At 45.3% G+C, this 19,321-nt stretch overlaps 1 long non-coding RNA gene and 1 pseudogene across 1 annotated transcript in view; both read left to right on the top strand.

The window, feature by feature from the left end:
* LOC135057667 (uncharacterized) overlaps positions 1 to 16,062 on the top strand; it is a 35,632-nt gene extending 19,570 nt beyond the window's left edge. Inside the window, exon 3 of the long non-coding RNA XR_010244285.1 lies at positions 16,024 to 16,062. This is a non-coding gene — a long non-coding RNA (uncharacterized LOC135057667). The remainder of the gene's footprint in view (positions 1 to 16,023) is intronic.
* Positions 4,119 to 4,237, top strand: LOC134896220 (5S ribosomal RNA; annotated as a pseudogene).
* Positions 16,063 to 19,321: the final 3,259 nt, after the last annotated feature.

Genomic DNA, 19,321 nt, shown 5'->3' with positions numbered 1-19,321 from the left:
ATTTTCACCAGGCATGTCAATGGCCATATTCCTCCCACGGACAACAGGTGTCTCCCCGGGTGCCTGACTTAAACAAACCACCTCACCATCAGAATCCTCCTTGTCAATTTCCTCCCCAGCGCCAGCAACACCCATATCCTCCTCATCCTGGTGTACTTCAACACTGACATCTTCAATCTGACTATCAGGAACTGGACTGCGGGTGCTCCTTCCAGCACTTGCAGGGGGCGTGCAAATGGTGGAAGGCGCATGCTCTTCACGTCCAGTGTTGGGATGGTCAGGCATCGCAACCGACACAATTGGACTCTCCTTGTGGATTTGGGATTTCGAAGAACGCACAGTTCTTTGCTGTGCTTTTGCCAGCTTGAGTCTTTTCATTTTTCTAGCGAGAGGCTGAGTGCTTCCATCCTCATGTGAAGCTGAACCACTAGCCATGAACATAGGCCAGGGCCTCAGCCGTTCCTTGCCACTCCGTGTGGTAAATGGCATATTGGCAAGTTTACGCTTCTCCTCCGACAATTTTATTTTAGATTTTTGAGTCCTTTTTTTACTGATATTTGGTGTTTTGGATTTTACATGCTCTGTACTATGACATTGGGCATCGGCCTTGGCAGACGACGTTGATGGCATTTCATCGTCTCGGCCATGACTAGTGGCAGCAGCTTCAGCACGAGGTGGAAGTCGATCTTGATCTTTCCCTATTTTTGGAACCTCAACATTTTTGTTCTCCATATTTTAATAGGCACAACTAAAAGGCACCTCAGGTAAACAATGGAGATGGATGGATACTAGTATACTTATGGATGACGAGCGACTGCCGACACAGAGGTAGCTACAGCCGTGGACTACCGTACTGTGTCTGCTGCTAATATAGACTGGATGATAATGAGATAAAATTAATATATATATATATATATATATCACACTAGTACTGCAGCCGGACAGGTATATATTATGTAATGACGGACCTGCTGGACACTGTCTGTCAGCACTGCAGACTCCTAAAGTAAGCTACTAGTATCAAGAAGAAAGAAAAGAAAAAAAAAACCACGGGTAGGTGGTATACAATTATGGATGGACGAGCGACTGCCGACACAGAGGTAGCTGCAGCCGTGGACTACTGTACTGTGTCTGCTGCTAATATAGACTGGATGATAATGAGATAGAATTAAAATATATATATATCACACTAGTACTGCAGCCGGACAGGTATATATTATGTAATGACGGACCTGCTGGACACTGTCTGCAGAATGCGTTTATAAAAACACCACACGACGAGTGTTTAACTTTTTCAGGCAGACAATCACAATATACTGGTGGTCAGCAGACAATCACAATACTGGTGGTCAGTGGTCACTGGTCAGTCACACTGGCAGTGGCACTCTGGCAGCAAAAGTGTGCACTGTACTTAAAATATGTACTCCTGCTATAACTGCTCCCCAGTCTCCCCCACAATTAAGCTGTGTGAGCAGTGAGCACTCAGCACAGTCAGATAATGATATACAGTATTACATATGATGCAGCACACTGGGCTGAGCACAGATATGGTATGTGGCTGTGTCACACTGTGTATCGTTTTTTTTTCAGGCAGAGAACGGATTAATTAAACTGGTGGTCACTGGTCACACTATCAGCAGCAAGTAGTACTCCTCCTAATAATATGCTCCCCAAAATTAGTGTCTCTCTCTAGTACTCTAGTCTAAACGGAGAGGACGCCAGCCACGTCCTCTCCCTATCAATCTCAATGCACGTGTGAAAATGGCGGCGACGCGCGGCTCCTTATATAGAATCCGAGTCTCGCGATAGAATCCGAGCCTTGCGAGAATCCGACAGCGGGATGATGACGTTCGGGCGCGCTCGGGTTAACCGAGCAAGGCGGGAAGATCCGAGTCGCTCGGCCCCGTGTAAAAAAAACTGAAGTTCGGGCGGGTTCGGATTCCGAGGAACCGAACCCGCTCATCACTACCTACTACTGGTAAAAATGGAAGATTGTGTTGGGCAAAAGAATATTTTCCTTTCAACCAATACATCCAAGGGTTAACATCAGAGAAAAACACTGCTTTTAGTGGCAATAGCTGCCACCAGCATTACAGTAAGCTTTGCTGAATTTCACCGGCTTTGATAAACTCTGAGTGCAGTAGTGAGATGAAGGTCGACTGGAGCGATATGCCTGCCAAATTATAATGCTGGTGCCCTAGGGCAAGCCTAAGGAGGATATACAGTAAACCTGGTGTGGAGTAGAGGGGCTATGTCTTGCATAGGAATTCCAATGCTCTTGAATGAATCATTTCTTAATGAATAAAGCAGTGGCTGCCAAACTCATGGCCTGAGTCATAGATGTACGCAAACTCAATGGTTTGCTTCTGCTTACTCAAATGACCAATGCTACCAATGCTCTTTCTTCAGACGCAGCAATCAGATCACAGTTGTCTGCAGGAGACCTTACTATTTATTAGTGATGAGCGGGTTCGGTTCCTCGGAATCCGAACCCCCCCGAACTTCACCCATTTTACACGGTTCCGAGGCAGACTCGGATCCTCCCGCCTTGCTCGGTTAACCCGAGCGCGCCCGAACGTCATCATCCCGCTGTCGGATTCTCGGGAGATTCGTATTCTATATAAGGAGCCGCGCATCGCCGCCATTTTCACTCGTGTATTGGATATGATAAGGAGAGGACGTGCAGCGTTCTCTCAGTTTCTGTGTTCAGTGTGCTGCAAATATCTGTGCTTGGTGTGCTTGCAAATATCTGTGCTCAGTGTGCTGAAAAGATCTACGTTCTCTGCCTGAGAAACGCTCCATATCTGTGGTGCATTGTAGTATATAGTAGGAGGACAGTGCAGAATTTTGCTGACCAGTGACCACCAGTACTATATAGCAGTACGGTACAGTAGTCCACTGCTCTACCTACCTCTGTGTCATCAAGTATACTATCCATCCATACCTGTGGTGCATTTTAGTTGTGCGCAGTATATATAGTAGGAGGACAGTGCAGAATTTTGCTGACCACCAGTATATAATATATAGCAGTACGGTACAGTAGGCCACTGCTCTACCTACCTCTGTGTCGTCAAGTATACTATCCATCCATACCTGTGGTGCATTTTAGTTGCGCGCAGTATATATAGTAGGAGGACAGTGCAGAATTTTGCTGACCACCAGTGTATCATATATGGCAGTACGGTACAGTAGGCCACTGCTCTACCTACCTCTGTGTCGTCAAGTATACTATCCATCCATACCTGTGGTGCATTTTAGTTGTGCACAGTATATATAGTAGGAGGACAGTGCAGAATTTTGCTGACCACCAGTATATAATATATAGCAGTACGGTACAGTAGGCCACTGCTCTACCGACCTCTGTGTCGTCAAGTATACTATCCATCCATACCTGTGGTGCATTTTAGTTGTGCACAGTATATATAGTAGGATGACAGTGCAGAATTTTGCTGACCACCAGTATATAATATATAGCAGTACGGTACAGTAGGCCACTGCTCTACTTACCGCTATGTTGTGAAGTATACTATCCATGCTATCTTAGCCTACCCTAAGCATCTTGCAACAGTACTTCATTGCAGTCCCAATTGATATTATATTATAAAATCTCTTTTTTTCTTCATTGTGTTTTCTACACCCATTGAAACTATATTTCTGTGTGACATTAGGAGCTCATTTGAGTGTATATATGTAATATGCACACCTTGTCTCCTTTTTCATGTGATTCATTGTCACTTTCTCTCTATCAGCTATAGTCTCTGTAGCTATTAATGGTTAATTAAGTACCTTTTTCATCTTTCGAAATACCTATTACAGCGGTACCTTCTAATCCTTCAAGTTGTTTTTTGTGTTCATTATACACTGATACCATTCATAACAACTCTCATTGGGATTTTCTTCAGTACCAGTGCCCAATTCCTATATTAACAACACTTTATTCTATGTCTTTTCTATTTTTCCGGACTCTCACCAACGATTCAGAGTCATCCGTCTCTGTCTAAACGTTGGCAGCAGATCCATCCATTTCCTTTTTACTTCACCTTTCTGTTTTTGTCTTTTTCATCTTCTCCGTGAACTCTCATCAGTGACTCCGTAGTGACACAAATCACCTTATATTACCCTACTATCATACCACACTGGAAACGCCCGAATCCATCCGATCTTGGAAGCTAATCAGTGTTGGGCTGAATCAGTACTCAGGTAGGAGACTCCTGAGGAAGATCCAGTGTAGTAGAGTATGATTATCTTGTGCAGTGTTTAACACTGACAGCAGATTCACACCTTTCTAATTTTTCCTGCTGGTATTCTTACCACTTATCACCTCCTTTTGACGACCCTGATTGTCTGACTTAATAGACGTTTTGCTGACCACCAGTGCAGAATTTTGCTGACCACCAGTATATAATATATAGCAGTACGGTACAGTAGTCCACTGCTCTACCTACCTCTGTGTTGTAAAGTATACTATCCATCAATACCTGTGGTGCATTTTAGTTGTGCGCAGTATATATAGTAGGAGGACAGTGCAGAATTTTGCTGACCACCAGTATATAATATATAGCAGTACGGTACAGTAGGCCATTGCTATTGATATATTACTGGCATATAATTCCACACATTAAAAAATGGAGAACAAAAATGTGGAGGGTAAAATAGGGAAAGATCAAGATCCACTTCCACCTCGTGCTGAAGCTGCTGCCACTAGTCATGGCCGAGACGATGAAATGCCATCAACGTCGTCTGCCAAGGCCGATGCCCAATGTCATAGTAGAGAGCATGTAAAATCCAAAAAACAAAAGTTCAGTAAAATGACCCAAAAATCAAAATTAAAAGCGTCTGATGAGAAGCGTAAACTTGCCAATATGCCATTTACGACACGTAGTGGCAAGGAACGGCTGAGGCCTTTGCCTATGTTCATGGCTAGTGGTTCAGATTCACATGAGGATGGAAGCACTCATCCTCTCGCTAGAAAAATGAAAAGACTTAAGCTGGCAAAAGCACAGCAAAGAACTGTGCGTTCTTCTAAATCACAAATCCCCAAGGAGAGTCCAATTGTGTCGGTTGTGATGCCTGACCTTCCCAACTCTGGACGGGAAGAGGTGGCGCCATCCACCATTTGCACGTGCTGGAAGGAGCATCCGCAGTCCTGTTCCTGATAGTCAAATTGAAGATGTCACTGTTGAAGTACACCAGGATGAGGATATGGGTGTTGCTAGCGCTGAGGAGAAAATTGACAAGGAGGATTCTGATGGTGAGGTGGTTTGTTTAAGTCAGGCACCCGGGGAGACACCTGTTGTCCGTGGGACGAATATGGCCATTGACATGCCTGGTCAAATTACAAAAAAAATCACCTCGTCGGTGTGGTATTATTTTAACAGAAATGCGGACAACATTTGTCTAGCCGTGTGTTGCCTTTGTCAAGCTGTAATAAGTAGGGGTAAGGACGTTAACCACCTAGGAACATCCTCCCTTATACGTCACCTGGAGCGCATTCATCAGAAGTCATTGACAAGTTCAAAAACTTTGGGTGACAGCGGAAGCAGTCCACTGACAACTAAATCCCTTCCTCTTGTAACCAAGCTCCTGCAAACCACACCACCAACTCCCTCAGTGTCAATTTTCTCCTTAGACAGGAAAGCCAATAGTCCTGCAGGCCATGTCACTGTCAAGTCTGACGAGTCCTCTCCTGCCTGGGATACCTCCGATGCATTCTTGAGTGTAATGCCTACTGCTGCTGGTGCTGCTGTTGTTGCTGCTGGGAGTCGATCGTCATCCCAGAGGGGAAGTCGGAAGACCACTTGTACTACTTCCAGTAAGCAATTGACTGTCCAACAGTCCTTTGCGAGGAAGATGAAATATCACAGCAGTCATCCTGCTGCAAAGCAGATAACTGAGGCCTTGGCAGCCTGGGTGGTGTTAAACGTGCAGAGCCGGCCCTAACTAATTTGATGCCCTAGGCAAAATTTTGTCTGGTGCCCCCTAGCTCCGCCGCTAGTTCTGCATCTGTACCTGCAACGCTCAGGTAGTGGGTCCCACCGGGGGGTTTCCCTGTGGGCCAGTTCAACTCTGCACAATGCCACACAGTAATGACCATAATACATATAATTCCACACAGTAAAGGAACCTTACACATATGCCCCACATTAGTAATGCCCATAATACACATAATGCCACACAGTAATGCACCTTACACATATGCCCCACATTAGTAATGCCCATAATACACATATACTGCCACAGATACTGCCACACTTGCTGGTTATACAAAAAGATCAGTATCAAACATGTAGAAACTGTCCATTCTCTTCACTATTCAGTGTGTTTGCTGGTGTCTGTTACTACCGTTAACTGCATGCCCTTTACTTTATACTGTGGGAGCTAAATGCTCTGCCCTCCAGTCTGATGTGTCCGAAAGTCACGCTGCACTGATGTTTCATATAGAAATAGCACAACGCAACTTACTGACCACGTTACAGTGCTAGATGGCAGGGGAATTTTACGGTATGGACTGACTAGGAAATAAAGTGTGGGGAGAACACTGCCCATGTTATGTCCCTGCAGACACCTGGAGTTTGCACAGGGATAAGGGACACACACAGGATGGCAGGGTCCACCTCCCCCATGTGCACAAGCAGTATAGGTGATGTCAGGTTTCTGTGAAGCAGTCTTCCAAAATGCACATGTGTTATCATAAGAAGCCATCCAGTAATAACCTTATATAGTCAGTAAAAATGTCACAGGTCCAGGAATTGCATTTACTGGGCTTCTGCTGTCTGTCTGAGGTCTCTCAAGTCAGGGGCATTCAAGCATGTCGGAGGAAGTTTAAGGCACAGTGTGCATTTTTTTTGACAAATGTAAACAGCAGTGTATACAAGTACTGATTGAATACATTTGGAAAGTAACAGTTAGATTGCGGACTGTCCCTCTCAGCATGAGATACTGCAGGGACATGCTTGGATGCCCCTAGACATGCTTGAATGCCCTAGGCAAATGCCTAGCCTGCCTATAGCTAAGGCCGGCTCTGTAAACGTGTGTTCGGTATCCACTGTTAATTCACAGGGAATTAGAGAATTTATTGAGTTAGTGTTTCCCCGGTACCAAATACCATCTAGGTTCCACTTCTCTAGGCAGGCGATACCGAGAATGTACACAGACCTCAGAAAAAGAGTCACCAGTGTCCTAAAAAATGCAGTTGTATCCAATGTCCACTTAACCACGGACATGTGGACAAGTGGAGCAGGGCAGACTCAGGACTATATGACTGTGACAGCCCACTGGGTAGATGTATTGCCTCCCGCAGCAAGAACAGCAGTGGCGGCACCAGTAGCAGCATCTCGCAAACGCCAACTCGTTCCTAGGCAGGCTATGCTTTGTATCACCGCTTTCCATAAGAGGCATACAGCTGACAACCTCTTATGGAAACTGAGGAACATTATCGCAGAATGGCTTACCCCAATTGGACTCTCCTGGGGAATTGTGACATCGGACAACGCCACCAATATTGTGCGTGCATTACATGTGGGCAAATTGCAGCCCGTCCCATGTTTTGCACATACATTGAATTTGGTGGTGCAGAATTATTTAAAAAACGACAGGGGCGTGCAAGAGATGCTGTCGGTGGCCCGAAGAATTGCGGGCCACTTTCGGCATTCATCCACCGCATGCCGAAGACTGGAGCACCAGCAAACACTCCTAAACCTGCCCCGCCATCATCTGAAGCAAGAGTTGGTAACGAGGTGGAATTCAACCCTCTGTATGCTTCAGAGGATGGAGGAGCAGCAAAAAGCCATTCAAGCCTATACAGCTACCTACATTATAGGCAAAGGAGGGGGAATGCACCTGACTCAAGCGCAGTGGAGAATGATTTCAACATTGTGCAAGGTTCTGCAACCCTTTGAACTTGCCACACGTGAAGTCAGTTCAGACACTGCCAGCCTGAGTCAGGTCATTCCCCTCATCAGGCTTTTGCAGAAGAATCTGGAGAGATTGAGGCAGGAGCTAAAACAGAACGATTCCGCTAGGCATGTGGGACTTGTGGATGGAGCCCTTAATTCGCTTAACCAGGATTCACGGGTGGTCAAGCTGTTGAAATCAGTGCACTACATTTTGGCCACCATGCTCGATCCTAGATTTAAAACCTACATTGTATCTCTCTTTCTTGCAGACACAAGTCTGCAGAGGTTCAAAGACCTGCTGGTCAGACATTTGTCAAGTCAATTGGAACGTGACCCGTCAACAGCTCCTCCTTCACATTCTCCCGCAACTTGGGCTGCGAGGAAAAGGCTAAGAATTCCAAGCCCACCCGCTGGCCGTGATGCAGGGCAGTCTGGAGCGAGTTATGACATCTGGTCCGGACTGAAGGACCTGCCAACGATTACTGACATGTCGTCTACTGTCACTGCATTTGGTTCTGTCACCATTGAAAGAATGGTGGAGGATTATATGAGTGACCGCATCCAAGTAGGCACATCAGACAGTCCGTACGTATACTGGCAGGAAAAAGAGGCAATTTGGAGGCCCTTGCAGAAACTGGCTTTATTTTACCTAAGTTGCCCCCCCCCCCTCCAGTGTGTACTCCGAAAGAGTGTTTAGTGCAGCCGCTCACCTTGTCAGCAATCGGTGTACGAGGTTACTTCCAGAAAATGTGGAGAAGATGATGTTCATCAAAATGAATTATAATCAATTCCTCCGTGGAGACATTCGCCAGCAATTGCCTCCAGAAAGTACACAGGGACCTGAGATGGTGGATTCCAGTGGGGACGAATTAATAATCTGTGAGGAGGGGGATGTACACAGTGAAAGGGGTGAGGAATCGGAGGATGATGATGAGGTGGACATCTTGCCTCTGTAGAGCCAGTTTGTGCAAGGAGAGATTGATTGCTTCTTTTTTGGTGGGGGCCCAAACCAACCAGTCATTTCAGTCACAGTCGTGTGGCAGACCCTGTCGCTGAAATGATGAGTTTGTTAAAGTGTGCATGTCATGTTTATACAACATAAGGGTGGGTGGGAGGGCCCAAGGACAATTCCATCTTGCACCTCTTTTTTCTTTCATTTATCTTTGCATCATGTGTTGTTTGGGGACTATTTTTTGAAGTGCCATCCTGTCTGACACTGCAGTGCCACTACTAGATGGGCCAGGTGTTTGTGTCGGCCACTTGGGTCGCTTAGCTTAGTCATCCAGCGACCTCGGTGCAAATTTTAGGACTAAAAATAATATTGTGAGGTGTTTAGAATAGACTGGAAATGAGTGGAAATTATGGTTATTGAGGTTAATAATACTATGGGATCAAAATGACCCCCAAATTCTATGATTTAAGCTGTTTTTGAGGGTTTTTTGTAAAAAAACACCCAAATCCAAAACACACCCGAATCCGACCAAAAAATTTTCAGGGAGGTTTTGCCAAAACGCGTCCGAATCCAAAACATGGCCGCGGAACCGAATCCGAAACCAAAACACAAAACCCAAAAAAATTCTGGTGCACATCACTAACCATCTTTAAGCACAGGTGACATAGGGGTCTATTTGCCAAGTCTTGTACAGAGATAAAGTTGTTGTACATAAAGCACTAGCCAATCAGATCCTAACTGCCATATTACAGGCTGTGTTTGAAAAATGACTGTTAGGAGCTGGTTGGTTGGTATTATTTTATCTCCAACCACTTTATCTCCATCCAAGGCTTATTAAATAGACCCCTTAATTAGCAATGAGCATACCTCTCAACTGTCCTGATTCCAGTGGCACTGTCCTGCTGTCCCACTCACGGGCCGCAGTGTCCCTGCAGGCTCCATGAAGCTGCCGGTGATCACTGAATTGATGCCGTGTGCATGTGCTCGGCATCTAACAGTGCTGGGAGATGAGCAGAGGACTACCCAGCTTCTCGGGAAGCTCTGGGTACGCCACAAAAATGACAATCACGGGAGTTGTGTGGTGAGACCACGGCCCCTCCACCAGATACCACGCCTCCTGCGCTCATGGCCACACACCCTTTTTCATGTGTGGGCGTGCCTTTGACATGCAAAGTCTACTGCACACCTTATATACCCACCAAGCCTGCTCATGACACGTGATTCATGGGCTTCTTGGGGAGCGATGGGCACGCCCCCAAAATGATGATCATGGTGGTTGTATGGTGAGGCCAGGCTCCTCCACCAGATTCCATGCCCCGTACACTCGCAGCCACACATCCTTTTCGTGCGGGGGCGTACCTCAGGCGCGCAAAGATCCCATTTGACCTATTTCAAGAGTTGTGAGGTATGAATTAGTACCTCAGTCAGTTTCATTGTGCACAAGCATGAATATGCTTAAAACCTGGACCATTGCACTGTCTTGAGGACCAAGTTTGGAAATCCCTAAACACTAAAGGTTTTTAAATACACAAATGTAATTTATTTTGAAACTTTTCCCCACATTAGTGGCATTGAAAGCTTAAAATCTTGGTACCATGGGAAGTTTCAGAATATTTTAAAAGCAAGTTTTTTGTCTCAGTTTCATTTAAAAAAATAAGTAAAATATAAAGATTTCTTTGAAGGACTTTCTATTAGGATACTTTGACCCCAGACATCATTTACACCAGCCCCATACTTGTTGCAGAAAATCTGTCTGAAATCGCAGGATGTACATGGTCGAGTCACATTATTATGACCACCAGCTAATAGCCAGAGTTACATAGTTACATAGTTGTTGAGGTTGAAAATAGACAGATGTCCATCGAGTTCAACCTGTATAATAAATGGGGGTTTTTTTGTTCTGTTTTTTTTATCTTAATTAAATGCTGTATCCTTGGATATTTTTTTCCGCTAGGAATTTATCTAATCCATTTTTAAACTTATTGATTGAGACCACCATTACTACCTTCTCTGTCAAAGAATTCCAAATCTTTACTGTTCTTACTGTGAAGAATCCTTTTCACAGTAAGAACAGTTTTCATAGAACTGCTTTGGAGACCCAGACGCAGCAGAGTTTGCCAAACTGTCGTTTTAGACACGTCTGGTAGTCCCCAGGTTCAATTTGATGGTGAGCTGCTCCACTGTAGGGCGTCGGTCGGTCCTCACGTACCTTCATAGCCGACGTTCACCTCTCACATCAATGGCACGGGGTGCTCCACAGTTACCATGTCGGTTATTTGCAATGGTGCCATCTGTCCAGTCACAATACACCTTCACTACAGCATACCCTCCAACAATTTACACATAAAAATCGGTACAAATTCGAAAAGGGGGCAAGGTCATGGGTATAGTGGCATGGCCACCCCCCTTTTCCTATACTTTCAATGGAAGTTTTAAGAGCCAAATATCGGTACAGATGATAAAAACGGTACTGTACCTGCCAAAAAGGTACAGTTGAAGGGTATGCCACAGCAGCACACAAATAGTTCACAAACCGCGCAGTTTTAGAAATACTGCCACCCTTGGCCTGAAAGCCGATAATCATGCCTTTTTGCCACTCTTATAAAACGCCCCGTTAACCCATGACAGCAATAAGTGATATGTGCGCAGACGACCTATCGCACAACTTATATACCCACCAAGCCAATGCATGACACGTAGTCATAATAATGTGACTCATCCGTGTATGTGTACACTCACATCTGAATAGTCTGAAATTCCGTCTGCATGCCCACAACAAATTTGTGCTATGCACAAACGACCCATTGCTGCCCAGTTACATTTATCCATAAGCAAAGATCTGGCAGATTACTGTGCTACTCTGAAGATCCCACAGATCCACAAAGTTGCATAATTTCACCTCAGATATAGCCAGATTGCATGCAAATCAGTCCCAGAGACTTCAGAAATACTCTTATAAGGAAGAAGGGCCATCATCAGGGGGGACTACTGGGTCTGTAGGCCCAGGTCTGGAAACTTGGACAAAGAAGGGGGGCTCGCCGCTGGCTCCTGCAGCCAGCTTCAGTCCTACTGCCTGCTGCTGCCACTGGCTCCTACTGCCTGCCGCTGGCTCCTATCACCCATTGCTGCTGTCATCGTGCAATAAAGTTTTTTTTGGGGGGGGAAGTGGGAGGGGAGTGAGTGAAGCTTTGAAGACTGGAGCTGCGGCATGTGAGGAGCAGCAACAAGAATGTAAGTGATTTTGCTGGAGCGACAGAAGGGGGCTAGCAGGACTATAGTGACTTTGGCCTCTGTTTTTACCATGTTTATGCAGATTGACTCAATTTTATGAGGAAATGCATAGATTTGCAAGCGAAGATGATGGTATCTGCAGAAGGGCAAAAAATTTGCTCTGTCATTCAATGTCAGTGCCGTAACTAGACATTTTGGTGCCTTGTGCCAGAAAAAGAATTGGTGCTCCCTCTCCCACCATATTTAAGACAAGGGACAGTGTAAATCTAAGGGTGCACACCAAAAATATAGGATCTTGGCTTTACGGGGAAGGGGCATGGTCACAGAATGTTACCAATTCATATTACACAGCACAGTAGTGTCCATCATTCACATTATACCACACAGTAGTACCCCTTGCACACATTAAACCACAGTAGAGGCTCTTATACACATTATGCCAGGCAGAGCCCACATTATGCCAGGTAGAGCTCCTGATACACATTATTCCAGGTAGAGCCCACATTATGCCAGGTAGTGCCCCTGATACACATTATGCCAGGTAGAGCCCACATTATGCCAGTTGAAGCCCCTGATACACATTATACCAGGTAGAGCCCACATTATGCCAGTTAGAGCCCCGGATACACATTATGCCAGTTGGAGCCCCTGATACACATTATACCAGGTAGAGCCCACATTATGCCAGTTAGAGCCCCGGATACACATTATGCCAGGTAGTGCCCACATTATGCCAGGTAGAGCCCCTGACAGAGAGAGAGAGTGTGTGTCCCAATCTCTGACTGACCTGTCTTGCTACTGCACCTCTCGAGTCCTGCTGTATCCTTCTGATCGGTGACTGTCAGTGGCTGTGGCTCAGCCTCAGTGTCTGTCCTGCCCTCCAACCCCAAATGCACCGGCTCTTCGCAGCGCAGGGCACTGTGGTTGGGCTGGGATAGATGTCATCTCTCCCAGGAGATGCTGCAAGAGGGCGCTGCTGAAATGCAGCCCTACAATGACAGTACAGTATGTTATCCATTTGCCGGACGCTCTTTCTTGCAGCTGGAGGCTGAGGCTCACGCCAATACTCCGCCTTCTGTCTCCCACAGTGTGTGAAGGGAGAGACATCATAACGTCATGACGTCTCTCATAGTGTCAAGCATGAGAACTGTCGGACAGCAATGGGTGTAGGAGCGGGGCTTCAGGTAAGTATATAGCTCAGTCTGGACTGTGGACATAGTGTATGGGGCACAACCACTGTGGGTTTTGTGTAAGGTAAACAACTACAGTGGGTATTGTGTAAGGGGCATTACTACTCTGGGCATTGTGTAAGGGACACAACTACTATGGGCATTGTGTAAGGGGCACAACTGCTGTGGGCATTGTGTCAGGGGCACTGCAACTTTGGGAACTGTGTAAGGGGCATTACTACTGTGGACAGTATGTGCAAGGGGCACAACTACTGTGGGCATTATGTGTGTAAGTGCCAATACTACTGTGGGCATTATGTGTATAAGTAGCACTACTACTGTGGGCATTATATGCAAGGTGCACAACAACTGTGGGAATTATGTGTTAGGGGCAATACTACTGTGGGCATTATGTGTAAGCACCATTACTGTGGGCATTATGTGTAATAATCACAACTACTGTGGGCATTAAATGTGTAAGCGGCATTACTGTGTGCATTATGTGTAAGAAGCACAACTACTGTGGTCATTTTGATTGTGCTACTGTTTGGTTTCATTTGAAGTGGGGGTACTTTTGCGTAGCCACAACCCTTCCTTGTGAGACAACACCCCTTTTTTGTAGGAACGTTTTGAACTGTCCCTTTATAAAGTATGGGAGAGGGCCAAAATCTATATTTGCTTCCCAAAAAAATTAAGTTCAGGCCGGCCCTATATATATAGGTCATTCTTTAATGCAATATACATTGAAAGGTCATGAAATTGTGGGCCCAGCTATACCTGCTTTAACCATTTTTATTTAGTCATGTCAATAAAATAAGTACAGGTACAGTAATTTCTGTATGAGTGCAGAAATGTTAATGTTTTGCTCTTGTAAACACTTTTCATTTTTCATGTGGGATAAGTTACATGTGGCTGGGGCTGGACTATTGGCATTTCTATCACAGATGCAATGTGTGCGGTCCACATTGGAGTCCAGCGACAGGCGCTGCAGCAGCCATGGCAAAAATCACTCCCAAAATGGTCGCCGCGCATGCATAGTAGGTAACTAGCCTCCAGACCATAGTGGAGTGGACGCCATGTTTCCCGAGAACTGCGCATGCGCAGTAGACTCCATCACAATGCTGTTGCCTGCGGCACTGTGTAGAGGAAGGGGCCCACCCGGAGTCTGCACATGGGCCCCCTCTACTCTTAACCACTTGCCTGGCATGGTCGCACTCTCCCCTACTGATTGACGTGCTGCCGATCACTGCTGATTGGTCAGCACGGCAGAACCCCCATTATTCAGCGGCTGAAGACAATAGCAGCGCTGCTGGGGAGTGTAAATTAACCCCTTTCCCAGCCAGACCTCTCCCCCCTCTGTGTACCTGGAGGCTATCCTGGCTTTCAAAATGAAAGCTGCGATGGTTGCGATGTTTCCAATGTTACAATGTTCCCGATGTTCCCGATCAATGTTTCGATGTTTAAAAAAAACATGAAAACAACTAAAAAAATATTTTGTCTTATTTTTTTTTAACTAAAATCATTTTAGATAGGGTTAAATTAATGTTCTTCACCTTATTCACTCATACAAAAACCGACAATTCCAGAGCGTTTTTTTTTCCCTGGGGGGGAGGGGGGGGGGTGTGGTGAAGGAATTGTCAGTTGAGTGGTTAAATCACCCCTGGGCTGAACAGACACTGCAGGACTGGAGAGAGTGTGTGTGGGGGGCTGCTAGAGAGATACCACAGGACAGGTGAGACAGAAGGGTGCTGGCTTTGGCTGGACAGACACTGCAGGACTGGAGAGACACCGCAGGACTGGCTGGGGTTAGAGAGACACTGCAGGGCAGGAGAGACAGCAGGAGGTTGTTGGGGAAGGACAAACTCTACAGGTAGGGAGAGGCAGAGGGGGATGACTGGGGCTATAGAGACACCGCAGGGCTTCTGCTTTTGGCATGTTTATGCAGATTCACTCAATTTTATTAGGAAATGCATAGATTTGCAAACCAAGGCAACGTGTACCCATTTTTACACATTCATGACATTTTTTAAACACCTAAGGATCAGTGTGACTTACTGTATAGATGGAATTTTCACAAAAAGTAGTAACCAACAATTTATGTCTAAAGTAAAATTGAACAATTCAGACAAAAATGAAGAATATTTGCTCCATTAAATTGAATTTTATAATTATATCACATTGTCCAATAAAAGTGATATATACTGTACTCTATATTGGGCCTATTTCAGTAAGGATTGTAAATTCTGCTAAGTAGCAGAATTTGAAATCCTTGTGATCACATGCTGGGGGTAGACCCCCCCTCTCCCTTGACCAAACAGAAATTGTGATCGCACCACAATTCCTGCTTGATCGCAGAAATTAGGGTTGCCTCCTGCCTGCGCAGCGTGGCTGTGTCCGCAGGAGGCCCGCCGCCATCTCTCTGATCCGCGATCATGCCCACGCCACACCTACCATTTGGATGAAGCTGCCCCTGTCTCCCCACCTCCACCCCCGCAACTCTCCGTCTCTGTCTAGGAAACATGGCGCTGCTGCAATCCCCTCCCGCCCCGCAAGCACGTCTGTCTTATTGATGTAACCCTACCCTCAATACCTTGAACGAGAGCTGTCTATGTATTCTATTAAGGGATGGTTACCTAATAGCTGTGCCTCCACTCAAGCTATGTGTAGTATTTAACTACCGTTAAGGCTTGCTTGAGTAAGCCTGATCTCTATCCTTAGGGGATGATTCCCTTATATCATAGATATATTATCTAATATACCTGTCTCTTTCTTCCAGGATCTTCAGATCAACTTCCAGACGGACCAGACACACATGGCAAGTATAACACTTTAATGACCAGTACCAAATGGATTAAGTATACATTAACATTTCATCAATTACACATTCCCCTTTAAGTCATTAATCCATGCTAACCCCCGGTCAATTAGGCCTATACACAGTACCTGCATGCAATACAACAAATCCTTTTTCTTTTCAACACACCCTTAGGTGTTAGAGTGACCCGGGTACTCTTAATATGATAGTGCACTATAAGGGCCCATAAACTTCCTAAAAATAACAGCAGTTAATACAGAATGTCTGACACTATGTTTTAGTATCAACTATCAGTTCTCCCTTCAGTTAAAGAGAAAGATGTTTGGCTCAGTCTACTTATGGTAGCGATTACTTTCTCCTATAAGGTTACTTATAGTTCCTCCTTGGCAGATAACAGAAAGTATCTATTTAGCTCATAGATAGTAACATCAACAGTTGATTACCAAGGAATCTGTATCCTTTCCTCAGTAAAAATGTTACTGTAGTTGTCCAGTATTAAACTAAACTCCTAAGAAGCTGGTATGATAAACCTTTGTTATGCTGCGTCCTTGTGTCCATTTGAAGTAGCTGATGCTTTCTATAGTTCAGAGCATATATAGCTTTTCGATTCCTGTATGCCTCAAATTATTGTTGTCTCTTAGGATGAGTCTATATTAAATATATCTGCAAGAGATGGTTTCTCTTATCATAGTCACAGCGAGCTCAAATCCTTTAACTTTAAAACTAATAGTCTCTTACGTGTCAGTCCTTCTTACGGGTTCACGAATATACATATAACACAGTTGTATTAAAGTGCCACAAGCTAGTCCTTGAATCGGGATGATAGTCTAATCCTTTGTGGCTAAGAGGCTTTAACATTCATCCAATGTCACTGTAGTATGGCTACCTTTAATGTCCTTGACTCTAATTCTGCTAATTCAGGGGCATAAATACACACATTAGGTGGCAGCTTTAGGGTGTTACTTTCTATTTAGCGCTGCGGAACAATGTCTCTGGCTCTCCTTTGACTGATGTGATGCTGATATATGGGGGAGTTTTAAAACTATTTATGAAGCGTTAAATAGTTCAAGTTTCACTCCACTCCTCCTGTTACATATATATACCCAGTGCTTTCTACCTTCTCCTTAGCACTATGATTAAGCCATACATGGAACTGTAATTATAGGTCACTCTGACTACTGTGACCCATTACTATCCTCCTGCTTAATAGCCATTATTGCGGCCTAGCCCTGGAGTCCTTAGTCCCAATATGAAATTGACTATGTACAATAGTCACCTATGGCTTGCTGTGCTTAGTGTAGGGGTAATATAAATGGCTGGATTATGCACTCACACTTCTACCATCTAGTGATGCTGCTGCAGGATGCTCCCCCGACTCCTCCCTTACACTTACAGCCACACAGAATGGAGCCTCTGCTGCTGGTCCTGGCTTCTTTGTTGTGGCTGTCAGAGTCTGTGCCGGTAATAGGTAGGAAGGAACCCTCTCTGTCTCCCTGTCACAGATGTGCCCTTCCAATACTGCTGGGTGAGTTGACTAGCGCTGATCTTGGGTTCTATGAACAGTTCTGAGTCTCAATGCTGCTGTCACCACCTTTACAGTAAGGAAGCCCTGTTCTGGCTACACACACTAAGCACCCTCCGGCCGCCGCAATGTATACCGCTCAGCTCTAATGCGGGCGACGGCCGGAGCAGCAAAAAACTATGTCCTCTCACCAAGGGATATGCAGTCTCTCCCTCAGCTACACTCACAGCACCTCTCCACCCCTCTCTAGTAGTCACATGACCCACTCTGAGGTGATGCCCCGCCCACTGGCAATCACCCCACTAGGTGATTGACAGTTAGGAGCACAAGGACATTAACCCTTTAGATACACTGTGAAACCATAAAATAAGCCTTCATTGTATTCACCACTACATTTACATCAATGTACATACAATTACATATATGTGAACTGTATTATTTACCTCAAAACATGCATACAGTATTACAACATCCATTAACTTTTATATGAATAATATATATGCTTATACTCCATTTTAGTCACCATATTATAACTACCTCAGTATAAGTGTTGTTTAAACCCTAAATCAGGGTTACATTGACAGGCAGAGACTTTTGGATTTCCGCATGCGCCCGCATCCTTTTAGTAATTTGTGCGATTGGATTGCCTGTTGCAATCCTACCTGAATCGTGCCAATTGTGCCTAAATCGGGGTTGATCGCAAAAGCTAAATCTTTCTCTAATGGGCAAAACCATATGCACTGCAGGGGGGCAGATATAACATGTACAGAGAGAGTTAGATTTGGGTGGGGTGTGTTCAAACTGAAATCTAAATTGCAGTGTAAAAATAAAGCAGCCAGTATTTACCCTGCACAGAAACAATATAACCCACCCAAATCTAACTCTCTCTGCACATGTTCAATGTGCCCCACCTGCAGTGCACATGGGGTGTGATTCAGATCTCATCGCTGCTGTGCATTTTCGCACAGCGGGCGATCAGCAATCAACTGCACACCATACTTGCCTACCTGACCCTCTCCATGAGGGAGAAAATGCTCTGTTCCTGGACTTTCCTGGTAATGTATGATTGCCATCACCTGTGGTGAAACACCTTTCTTATCAATTAACTAGCTCACCACAGGTGATGGCAATCGTACATTACCAGGAAAGTCCAGGAACAGAGTATTTTCTCCCTCATGGAGAGGGTCAGGTAGGCAAGTATGCTGCACACGCGTATGCATCGCAATGCGCACACGTGTCAGCAAACAACAACAGGCATCGACGGTCAGTTACAGGCTGGTCCGAAAATTACAATCGCACAGCCATTCACATGCTGATTGACAGGAAGAGGCTGTTTGTGGGTGGTAACTGACCATTTTCAGGGAGTGTTAGGGAAAACACAGGTGTTCCCAAGCATTTTCAGAGAGGGTGTGTGACGTCAGCTCCGGACCCAATTAGCCTGTTCTCATCGTACTGTAGGAGTAAGTCCTGGGCTGCGCACAGACTGCACACAATAGAGAAATCATTCAATGGTGAGAGAGGTGCGAACGGATTTGCAGCTGTCCAATGACTGAGGGATTTTTAGCAGCTTGGCGAACACTTGCGATTGCACACTTGCACGGCGACTATACACTCCCCTTGGGCGGCGACTATCTGATCGCAGGACAACAATTTTAGCAGACCAGCGATCAGGTCTGAATCTAGAGAAAGATTTTGCTTTTGCGATCAACCCTAAATTAGGCCCATTATAATTCATTC

This window comes from Pseudophryne corroboree, chromosome 3, assembly GCF_028390025.1.
Source record: "Pseudophryne corroboree isolate aPseCor3 chromosome 3, aPseCor3.hap2, whole genome shotgun sequence".
NCBI lineage: Eukaryota > Metazoa > Chordata > Amphibia > Anura > Myobatrachidae > Pseudophryne > Pseudophryne corroboree.
This window is presented reverse-complemented; position numbering and strand designations above follow the sequence as displayed.